Source organism: Hordeum vulgare, chromosome 6H, assembly GCF_904849725.1.
Source record: "Hordeum vulgare subsp. vulgare chromosome 6H, MorexV3_pseudomolecules_assembly, whole genome shotgun sequence".
Classification (NCBI taxonomy): Eukaryota; Viridiplantae; Streptophyta; class Magnoliopsida; order Poales; family Poaceae; genus Hordeum; species Hordeum vulgare.
In genome coordinates, this window is record NC_058523.1 from 517,590,385 (window position 1) to 517,601,099 (window position 10,715).

Sequence of the window (10,715 nt, forward strand, 5' to 3'; positions counted from 1 at the left end):
TTTCTGCCAAGTCAGTCAGCAGGTCGGAACCTTTGCGTGACTTGACTACGATATCATCCATATACGCCTCCACATTTCGACCGATCTGGTCAAGGAGGCATTTTTGGATCATGCGCATAAATGTTGCTCCTGCATTCTTCAAACCAAATGGCATAGTGATGTAGCAGAAGCACCCGAATGGGGTGATGAAGGCTGTTTTTAATTCATCGGGGCCATACAGACGGATCTGATGATAGCCCGAGTAGGCATCAAGGAATGACAAACGCTCGCAACTCGCAGTCGCATCGACAATTTGATCGATGCGGGGGAGCGGGAAATGGTCTTTCGGGCAGACCTTATTGAGATGCTTGAAGTCGATGCACATTCGGAGAGACTTGTCCTTCTTGGGCACCATGATAACATTGGCGAGCCACTCGGAGTGGTGTACCTCGCGAATGAAGTTGGCTGCCAAAAGCTTAGCCACCTCTTCTCCGATTGCCTTCCTCTTGTGCGCGGCGGACCGACGCAGGCGTTCTCGGACAGGCCGAGCAGCAGGATCCACATGCAGTTGGTGCTCAGCCAACGCCCTGGGTACACCTGGCATGTCAGCGGGCTTCCATGCAAAAATGTCCCAGTTCTCACGGAGGAATTGGATGAGCTCGGCTTCCTATTTAGGATCGAGGGTGCTGGATATGTTCGTCGGGGCAGCGGCGTCGTCTGTCGAGTGGATGCTGACCTTCTTCGTTTCTCCCGCCGACTGGAATGCGGATTCCGAAGCTGGCTTCTTCAAATGCATCAAGTCAGCGGGGTCGACTGTCTTCTTGTACTCGTCAAGCTCGAGGACAGCCATCTGCTGATCGGCGATCCTCGATCCCTGTTGCAGGCACTCCTCGGCCCGCTGCCGATTGCCTGTGATAGTGATCACACCTTTTGGGCCTGGCATCTTCAGCTTCAGGTACACGTAACATGGACAGGCCATGAAACGCGCATACACCGGGCGGCCCAGAATCGCGTGGTACGCACTCTGGAAGTCCACCACCTCGAACGTCAGTTTTTCCTTGCGGAAGTTCTTGTCGGAGCCGAAGACGATGTCCAACGTGATCTGGCCGAGTGACTTGGCCTTTCGTCCAGGGATGACTCCATGGAACTGCATGCTGCTCTCGCTAAGTTTGAACATCAGAATGCCCATCCCCTTGAGAGTGTCAGCATACATGATGTTCAAGCCGCTGCCGCCATCCATGAGGACTTTGCGCAGTCGGACTCCTTCCACCACCGGGTCGACGACCAGGGCCTGCCTCCCTGTGGTGGGTACGTGTGCTGGATGATCCGACTGGTCAAAGGTGATCGCAGTCTGAGACCATTTGAGGAACGTGGGATTGGTCGGGGTGGCCATGTTCACCTCCTTGTTCACCAACTTCAGTCGACTCTTGCTTTAACGTCAGCAAAAATCATCAGTGTGGCATGGACTTGGGGGAACGGATCCTCCTTGTCCTCCTCATCCTGTTCATTGTCCTTTTCGCTCGGCTGCCCTTCGCCGAACCCCTGGATCAGGAGGCGACATTGACGAGTGGTATGCTTCGGAAATATGGCGTTGCCCTCTTCATCCATCTTCGTGTGGATTGGACATGGCTGGTCCAGGATGTGGTTTCCGAACTGCTTCTTCTTGGGGGTGAACTGAGCCTTCCCCTTGCCCTTGAACTTGGCATTGGTAACGGCTGCGGCCTCTGCCTGCGGAGTGGACGGAGCTTTCTGCTTCTGCTTCCGAGTGCTGTTCCCATCTCCATCGGCGACTGCTTTGTGCTTTCCGCTACGAATGCGGTCCTCTTCTTCGCCATTTGCATAGCGTGCCGCTATCTCCATCATCTTGCTCATGGAGATGTCGCCTGTTCGACCGAACTTCAGGTACAGATCTCTGTACCGCACGCCTGCCTTGAAGGCGCAAACTTCTTGGTGCTCTGTGACGTTCTCCACCGTGTGGTAGAGGGTTGTCCAACGCTAGATGAAATCGCGCAGGGGCTCATTCTGCTTCTGGACACAGTGCTGGAGCTCCACGAGACCAGCAGGGTGTTTGCACGTCCCCTCGAAGGTCCTGATGAAGACTCGGACCAGATCTGTCCAACTGTAGATGCTTGAAGGAGCCAACTGGTTCAGCCACGCTCGTGCCGAGCCGTCGAGCATCAGGGGGAGATGTTTCATGGCGACCTGGTCGTCCCCACCGCTGATCTGGACTGCCACTCGGTAGTCGTCCAGCCACGTTTCTGGCTTGGATTCTCCTGTAAACTTGCTGATCCCCGTCGCCAATCGGAAGTTGGGAGGGATGCCAGCCGAACGGATGGCTCGACTGAAGCACTCGGGGCCAGAGACGATGATCCTGCTTCCACTCGGACGGTCTATATCATGACCATCGCGGTGGGCCCGGCCCCTGTCGACCCTCCTCTGGGCGATATATCCTCTTGCGTCGGGCCTTGGATCATAAGTGTCACCAACCGAACGCCGATCATCATGATGTCGGGGCCCGTAGAGCCCACCCCGCGGAGGGTTGCGTGAACGGTGACGATCTTCGGGATTCATGGAACGGCTGCCTCCCCTATGTCGCTGATGAGAACCGGGGCTGTGAACCGACCGATGCGTGTTCGCCGAACAGAACTATTGTGGATCCTGTTGTGCGACTGGGAGACCGCCAAATTTTGCTGCTGCGCCGTGTGCAGCAGGGCATGGATCTTCTCGATCCCTCTGCCAGCCTCTGAATCAGTCGGCTGGAGGGAATCGGCTATCTTGGCGGCGGCAGCCAGGTTGAGGACGGGTGTGCGGAACACCTCCACTTTGCTCTGACGAGTGCGCCGACTGGCAGAACGGCGGGGCTGACAGCGAGCGCCGGATGTTTCACCGACCTCGTGCTTGTTTAGGCCCGTTTGGCGGGGACTTTCATGGGAGTTGGCCATGTGCACTTCGGCTGCAGGCCCGCGACCCAAGTACTCGGAAGGAAACTCAGTCGGAACTGAGTCCGAGCGCTCGGACGGCGGCGCAACTACAACCGACTCGAGGACCGCCACTTGTGAAGACGCGCTCTGGCGCGCCTGGGCGTGTTGCACCCAACGCTGGAGCCGCGGACAGCGAGACCGCTTGTTGTTGCGCATGACGGGGGCGAAGGTCGACACCGGAGCCGACTGCTGGAGAAGAAGGATGCCGCGGGCGCCGACACAGAAGTGCGTAGCCCCGCGACTGGGGAGCGCCTCGACGTCGACAGGAGCATCCCGAAGCCATGCCGAATCGTCGACGATGAAGGAGAGGGCTCCGAAGAGGATCTCATGACCCATGCACAAATCTCCACCGGACGACATGATGAAAAGATGTAGTCGCAAACTCGCCGAAAGTCGCTTAGATGCCTGCCCCACGGTGGGCGCCAACTGTCGTGGGTATAAGTCTGACAGTAGATGTGTAGGGTACGAAAGGATGGGCAGAGCCTTAGCTACGGCGAGGTTGTATGAGTTCAGGCCCCTCTATGGTGGAGGTAAAAGCCCTACGTCTCAGTGCTCTTGGGAGCTTGATGTCGAGTGGAATATGGATTACAGTGAATTGCTAACCCCTGCACCAGTGGGGAAGGGCGACTTATATAGAGTGCGCTGCCCTTCACAACGGTTCGGTGCACAGGGGTGGAGTAGTGGCCATTAAATGTCTACGTTATAGGTAACGTATGCCTTAAATGCTAATAAAGGTACATGAAAACGTATGACCGTTGCCCTCCAGGGGGTTACGATGTACAGAGTGGAATCCAGTCGGTAAGTTTGATACGCTCCGAATGCTCATCTCCGACTGGATGATGGAGGAATCGTCACCGACTGGATGATGGGAAGTCCTTAATTCAGTCGGAACTGACTAGGGGCATTGTCCCTTATGAAGGGTAGTCCTTGGGTAGGACCTATAGGGCAGGCCTATGACCCTACCCTAGGACTGTAACCCCATCAAATAGTTTAGTTTGTTTCAAACAAATGCAGTGTTTCAAATTCAAATACGTAGCAAAAGAGCACATAAATAATCGAAGCATGTGAAGGAACCACCCAAGCAGATGAAAGAAGCAGTAAAATTGATAAGAGACGATGAGGACCAACTATACTATGTGATTAACCTGTGTGGCCACGACGTTCAAGTCGTTGGAGACTTTTAGATAGATAGATATACTTGCACTGCTCAAACAAGTGAACCTAGTGCTTGTATGAAGTATTAAAGGAAAAAAATTACAAGCAAATTGATGCAAATATGTATCACCTAAGAAGCATGCCATATGAACATAATATCAACAACTTGAAGGTAGTACGTTTGCAAATTGTCAGAATCATGTAAGATGAACACATGGAGCATTTTTATTTTTCTATTATTTCCAGTCAACATGGCACGAAATTTCCAGTCAACATGTAAGAAAATTTATTTCCAGTCAACATGGCACGAAATTTGTTCATGATGTAATCAAATTTATTTGGAGTCCACATACGTGGAAGCAAATCTTACTTCAACATGGAAGCAAATTTCAGTGAGAAGCAAGCAACTAATAACTAGCAACACGATCTTTCAGACCGAAGCATATTTTTTGGCGCTTGATGCAATTTGAAGGAATATTGGAAACAAGAAGTGCTTCCTAACAAAATATTTTCGCTCAATGCAATTTTCAGGAATATTGGAAAAGAAATAAAATGTGATTCATAAGGAAGAAATTTCATTTGGAAAGTCTTTATGCCACATCAATCCTTCTATAATTAGTTTCCTCAAACTGCTCGACCAGCTTCATAAATGTCTGGGATTAATTGCCTGAAATTACATGCTTCTATATCAAAACAAACTTCCTACCAAAATTAATTCTGCATCTAAGGGTACACCTCGCTATAATCCAACGGCAGCAGACTGGTCTGATGGGAGGCTAGGAATCAGTAGTCTGATTCCTAGCGCTTCCCGTGGCTTGCTTTGACACCGGCCAGAAGGTAGCTTAGGGTCGATCCGTGGCGGGATGAATAATTGGACCAATTTTGCACTCACTTTCTTTTGTATTTCCCTCACGTGAAACCCTAGCAACAACGGCAACAAACAAGGACAAAGGTGGGAGGTGGAACGGGATTATAAAGGATGATGTCACCTTAGATGTGAGACATACTTATGTTTTACCTAGATGTATCTTAGATGGATCCTACTCATTTTAATTTCAATCAGTGCTAAATAGACACTCAATATGATGTATCGACAGCAAGAAATACACATTGGTTTCTCATTGTAGATGCATCCTATATGAAAAATTATTTTATTAATTAAATAAAAAACAGAATAGTTCAAAAGTATTTTCAGATTAAATTTAATTTTGTTTTTCACTAATTATAATTTTCACAAAAAAACAACAACAATGATTTCCGGGCAAAAACACAAAATTTATTTGCTACTGCAAGTCAAAAACCAACTAATATATAAACATTGAGTAGGCACTCCCAAGAAATAAACATTTGACTTCTTTTCAAAATAATAATTTTTTAGCCAAAATACTGTAAATAGTAACCTACTCAATGTTTATAAATTAGTTGGTTTTTGACTTGGAGTAGCAAATAAATTTGGGAGTGCCTAGAACTCATCTAAATCAGACTAGTTGATCGTCCGTGGCCACGGGACATCATACCCTACCAACAGGACAAACGCTCATGCGTAGGTGTGCGTTTCTCTTATATGGTATGTTAACATTTACGATGACATGATATGTTACCGCGTTTATGTTGTGTCTCTTGCTTTTTGTATGGATTAATAACACTCATGAATGGTGAGTTGTTTCCCTGAAAATTCATAATTTGTATTAACCAAACAATTCAAACCAATGCTTCATGTATTTTCCAAACCTAAATTTATTGTGATAACTCATCAAAGGGAGTAAGGCAAAAGAACATACATTTGGGAAGATGATAAAAAGAGAAGTATATGTATATGCATATACGAAAACTACATGCCATCATATGTATATACACAATTTATTGTGATAACTCATCATAGCTCCAGATTTACCCAGAAACATCTCAAGTATATGTATATATGAAAACTACATGCCATCATATAAGGTACTATACAAAAAATTGAAGTCTTAATGACCTTCACTCTCAAGTAGTATGAGCTAGCAACTCTCTTTCCCTCTATCTAGTTCTAAATATGAACAACTGAGTAACAAAAAGCATGTGATTACTCACTCTCCTCATCTTTACATATCCTTTTTTGTATAACTGTAGTAGAAATTGAGCCAATACTAACAATCATGACATGTATAACATCTTCCCTTGAAAACGGAAACAAAATCTGATTGGTTCATGCTCAATCTTGAATTCCAGACCCAAACCATAGTCAAATCTGTACGCAAAACAAGACTGGATTGACTGGTCTTAGATCACCTCGACTTTTTCCACTGTTGTTTGAAATCCTTGGATATTTTTTCTTTATATAAGCAGAACAGATAATCAGCTGAATAATGGAAGTGGGCATATTATTCTAGAATGCTCTGAATAATTCTAGATGGCTACATGTTATTACATTCTTTTTCTAGTGCCTACATCTTGTACTTACAAGAATATATGATCTATCTGAAGTAAAGTATGTACATTGACAATAATGATATCTGAATTATTTTGCACATTAAGTACTTTGCTCCAAATTTAGTATCCTTGATTGTGTGGGAATCAGGATAACAACGAGTTACTCGAGAACGCAAAAAGGCAGAAGCAACCTTACATGACAGATAACCTTTGCTATGACATCATAGATGATATTTGCTTTGGCCCAACCTATTCATAAAAAGAACTATCAGTAAAAAGATAAAAAAAAGAACAACAACAAAAATGGCATAAGAAACAACCGAAGGGTGGTGGTTCCAGGTGCGATGTAGGTTTTTTATTGAACTATAATCGGCTGGTTTATCGTCTGGTTTATGGAGGGATTGAAAAAAATTGGTGGAACAGTGGGAAGGCTAGCGGTAGGAGGGGGGTCGCTCGAGGTCGAACCATCACGAAGACGACAGATCCCCCTTTCTGACTGTTCATGAACCAACATACTCGAAGAGCTAGGTGTGATCGTCCATGAACAAAAAAACTGGAAGCACACTATTGCGGGAAAAAAGTCTATGTAGGTGATAGCATCCAAGATCACTAATATATTGTTAAGCGTCTATAGGTTTTCAGATGAACACATTCCAGTCTTGCCTATATTCCTATAACTCTGCGTGATTAACTGAATATGTACCAGCAGGCCAATAAGAATGGCACCTACAACACCATAAAGGTAGCACCAAGCTAGAGACCCAGTCTATAGTTTGTGTCAACATAAGTTCGCAAAATGTCAAGTTCAGTCTGCATAAACTTCTTTCCTCTCCTATAAGATTTCACACAAGTAATGGGTATGTTCTTATTTCATTCAATGATGATCTGAACTGTGCTGAAGGAAAGCTATCCTATGCTACAGCTTCACAAAAACTTCTCTCGTGAAGATATGTGTCATGGTAACTACATCACACTGCTTGAATATATACAATAATGGTAATACCTGAACTTGATAACATTCTGGGTTAATAGGTGTGTCGTTCTTACACTTTCTCTGCATAGTGGGTCACACGGTTACTCTTTGACATTTTATCAATTACATTAAAAAGGTGGTTCTTAGATCTATGATTGCAGCTCACATGGAGAACCTCATCCGTATTTCCCATGTGTAATTACAATGCAAGGTACAAAGAAAATTTCTTACTAAATATATCTAGAGCTTTCTGTGTTTACTTGTACACCTTAAGATTTCCCCCTTAATATTGAAAATCTTGCTGAAGAGGCTCGGTCTTGTGCTTCTTGAACGGGCATAATACTCCGAGACCTATAATAGAAGTGTAAAAACAGATACATACAGGAAAATGGACATGCAGATTCCATATCTTGACTACAGTTAAACTATCATCAGAAAAGAATTAAACTTCCTAATGTACAAAATTACCAAAATATTATAGAAGAGAAGAGATGCAACCTTACTAAAACAAGACAAAACAACAAGTCGCAAATGCATATTGATCCGAGAATTTTTCAGTGTTCACTGGGTGATGTTCGTCGTCGTGATGTTGCACAATGGCACATCAGGCCATCTATTTCTATAGATGGCATAAATGTACTCAGAATTCAGCTGCAATTTACAAATTGAGAATAGTCCAAGAAATTTTTTGAATAGTCGAAGGAAAACTTGGCTCTCCCACTGGCTGACATTGGTGAACAGAAGTTGACTGAAATGTAAATAAGTTCAAGCCTGCAATATTTTGAATCCAAGGCAGATCTGTTTGTGACTATTGCACATGAATTAAAACTCAGAACTGCGGGACTTGATTAGAATATAAAATCCCATGAATTCATAAGAAAACTGATCACATTGGAAAACTCAACAAGTGATCACACACATACGGGGTGCTAAAAGTTCAGGTGGGGTTTCATTTTCCTTCGACCAATTTATCCACTTGCATAGATAAGTTCAAAATGAAGATTGTAACACTTTGTGTTCAAATTAATACACACCTGTACTCCTCGATCTTCAATGTAGCAGTTGGGTAAACTAAATGACAGCACATTATCTCATCTCATGAACCAACCCTGCACTGAACGATGGGCGGAGAAGAATAGATAAGCGAGACATCGAGAGCAACCCAAATTAAGATGGGGAAATGCACTTACAGGAAGGTATGTGACTTTTTTTTGCTTCCAATGCTTCCATGCAGCATCAACGGGCTGAACATCCAGCACAGAAAGAACTAATGTACAACATGAACCAACAAAAAAATCAAGATTAAGGCGAAAAGTAACCAAGGGAGAGTGAAGAAAAACAGGACGGGGAAGGAATAGAGACACACCACCCAGAGTCGGCAGCATGTGCTTGAAGATGCATCGGCACATGACGACCTCGCCGGAGCTCTTATCATGCCGCCGCTTGACATGGATAGTGTCACCATCGAAGAACGAATCCATGAACCTGAAGCAAACTAAATCAAGGTATCAAAAATCAGATTTACTCCAATCCATAGCAGTAAAATAAAAAGAGTATATGGACACAAAAAACTATTCTACTTCAGGAATATGATGACAAAAGCAATGATCAGCTAATATTGCAAAGGGGAAATCAGTTACGTACCCTGGTGAGAAGCTGGTTGGCTTTCTTCTCGGCGAGCAGCCTCCCTCTCATTTGTCTGCCCTCCTCCCCAGTGATACTATGGCCCCCGAAGCTCGCACTCGTCTACTGCCCAGACATCGGCGGCGCTTCATTGGATCTGGATGGACGCGAGCTAATCTCACCGTCGTCTTCACGCGGTTCTTCCTTCTCTTGGAGCAGTGGCATCGGCTGCCCATGGTGTTGGCCTCCGAGTGCGCGCCGGCGCAGGGCTTCCTCTTGTGCCCGGACAGCGGCGGCTTACCGGCGGACACCAGGCTGCGGCCCTTGGATACGCTCCCCTCGGCGGCGGTCACCGACGAGAAGAAGGACATGGACGTCATGGATGTCGCGCCCAACATGGTCAGGTTCGGCTTGGTGAAGTCCAGCGTCAGGCTCTGCGGCTGCGGGACCGGGGCGGCCATCGAAACCGGCGCCACGACGGTCAAAGGGGCCGGCCTGGACGACTCGATGGCGAGAGGGCGCGGTGGGGAAGGAGGAGGAGCGACCAGAGCTGGAGGAGGCGGCGGCGGCGGTGACTGGATGGGGCCACGGCGGAAGCGGGCGTGGCCGGTGCGGTCGGGGATCTCGCCGAACAGCTGCTGGTGCTGCTGCTACGGCGCCTTGGAGACGGCCTGGTCGGCGATCTCGCCGAACAGCTGATGGTGGTGCTGCTGCGACGCCTTGGAAGAGACGCCTCTTGCGGTGGTGGAGGCCAGCAGGTCGTACAAGGGCGGCGTGCACGGGCTGCGTGACGGCGATCGAGGCGGGCGCCCGATGGCGATGGGATGGGCAGTTCATCGTGGAACACGACTGTGGCCGCGGCGGCGGCGAGATCGAGAGAGAGAAGGGATCGGGAGCGAGAAGTGGGGCAGACCGAGACAAAGGACGTGTGACGGGGGACGGGACTGGGTCGTGGTTGTTTCTTTTTTTCAATCGTGTGGAGGAAGGTTGCGAGGGAACGTGGGAACGTGGGGTGCTCCTGCGATCTTTTTGCGCGCGGGGTCAACGAGGGTTGCTGCTCCTCTTTTTTACCGCACGGGAAAGGTGGGATCGAATGTGGGATCGAGAGGTCGAACCATCGCTGGTTGAACCATCACGACGGCACATCCTGCTTTAATAGTAGAGATATAATTTGACTTCATTCACATGAAACACAAAAACAGTTACAACCACTTCAGGACACACGCATCTTAAAATATCACATTCAATGGCTATATAAGATGAATGAGACATAACTAAAACTCAGCTAGATGAATTCTAGCAAAATCGTTATTTTTTTGAAACTTTTTTCACAAGTATAATGTGATGCCAATTTTATTTCAAAACTATTTTCAGAACTTCTTCACCATTTATTGAATTGCTAAATTAACAATTCATATCTTTACCTAATAATAAAGAGGCTATCGCTTCCGTCGGAAAATCCACCGAGATGATTTTACAAAATAGCCCTTACTATTTATGACATTAAACTCGTAGTATATATTAAATATTTTTTTAAATACTCATATCTTTTAAACCGTAACTCCAAATTTAACATATTATACATGGAATTT

General features: G+C 46.4%; 1 pseudogene; it reads right to left on the minus strand.

Moving 5' to 3' along the window:
* Positions 1-8,061: 8,061 nt before the first annotated feature.
* On the minus strand, positions 8,062-9,960 carry LOC123405724 (annotated as a pseudogene).
* Between the last annotated feature and the right edge of the window lie 755 nt (positions 9,961-10,715).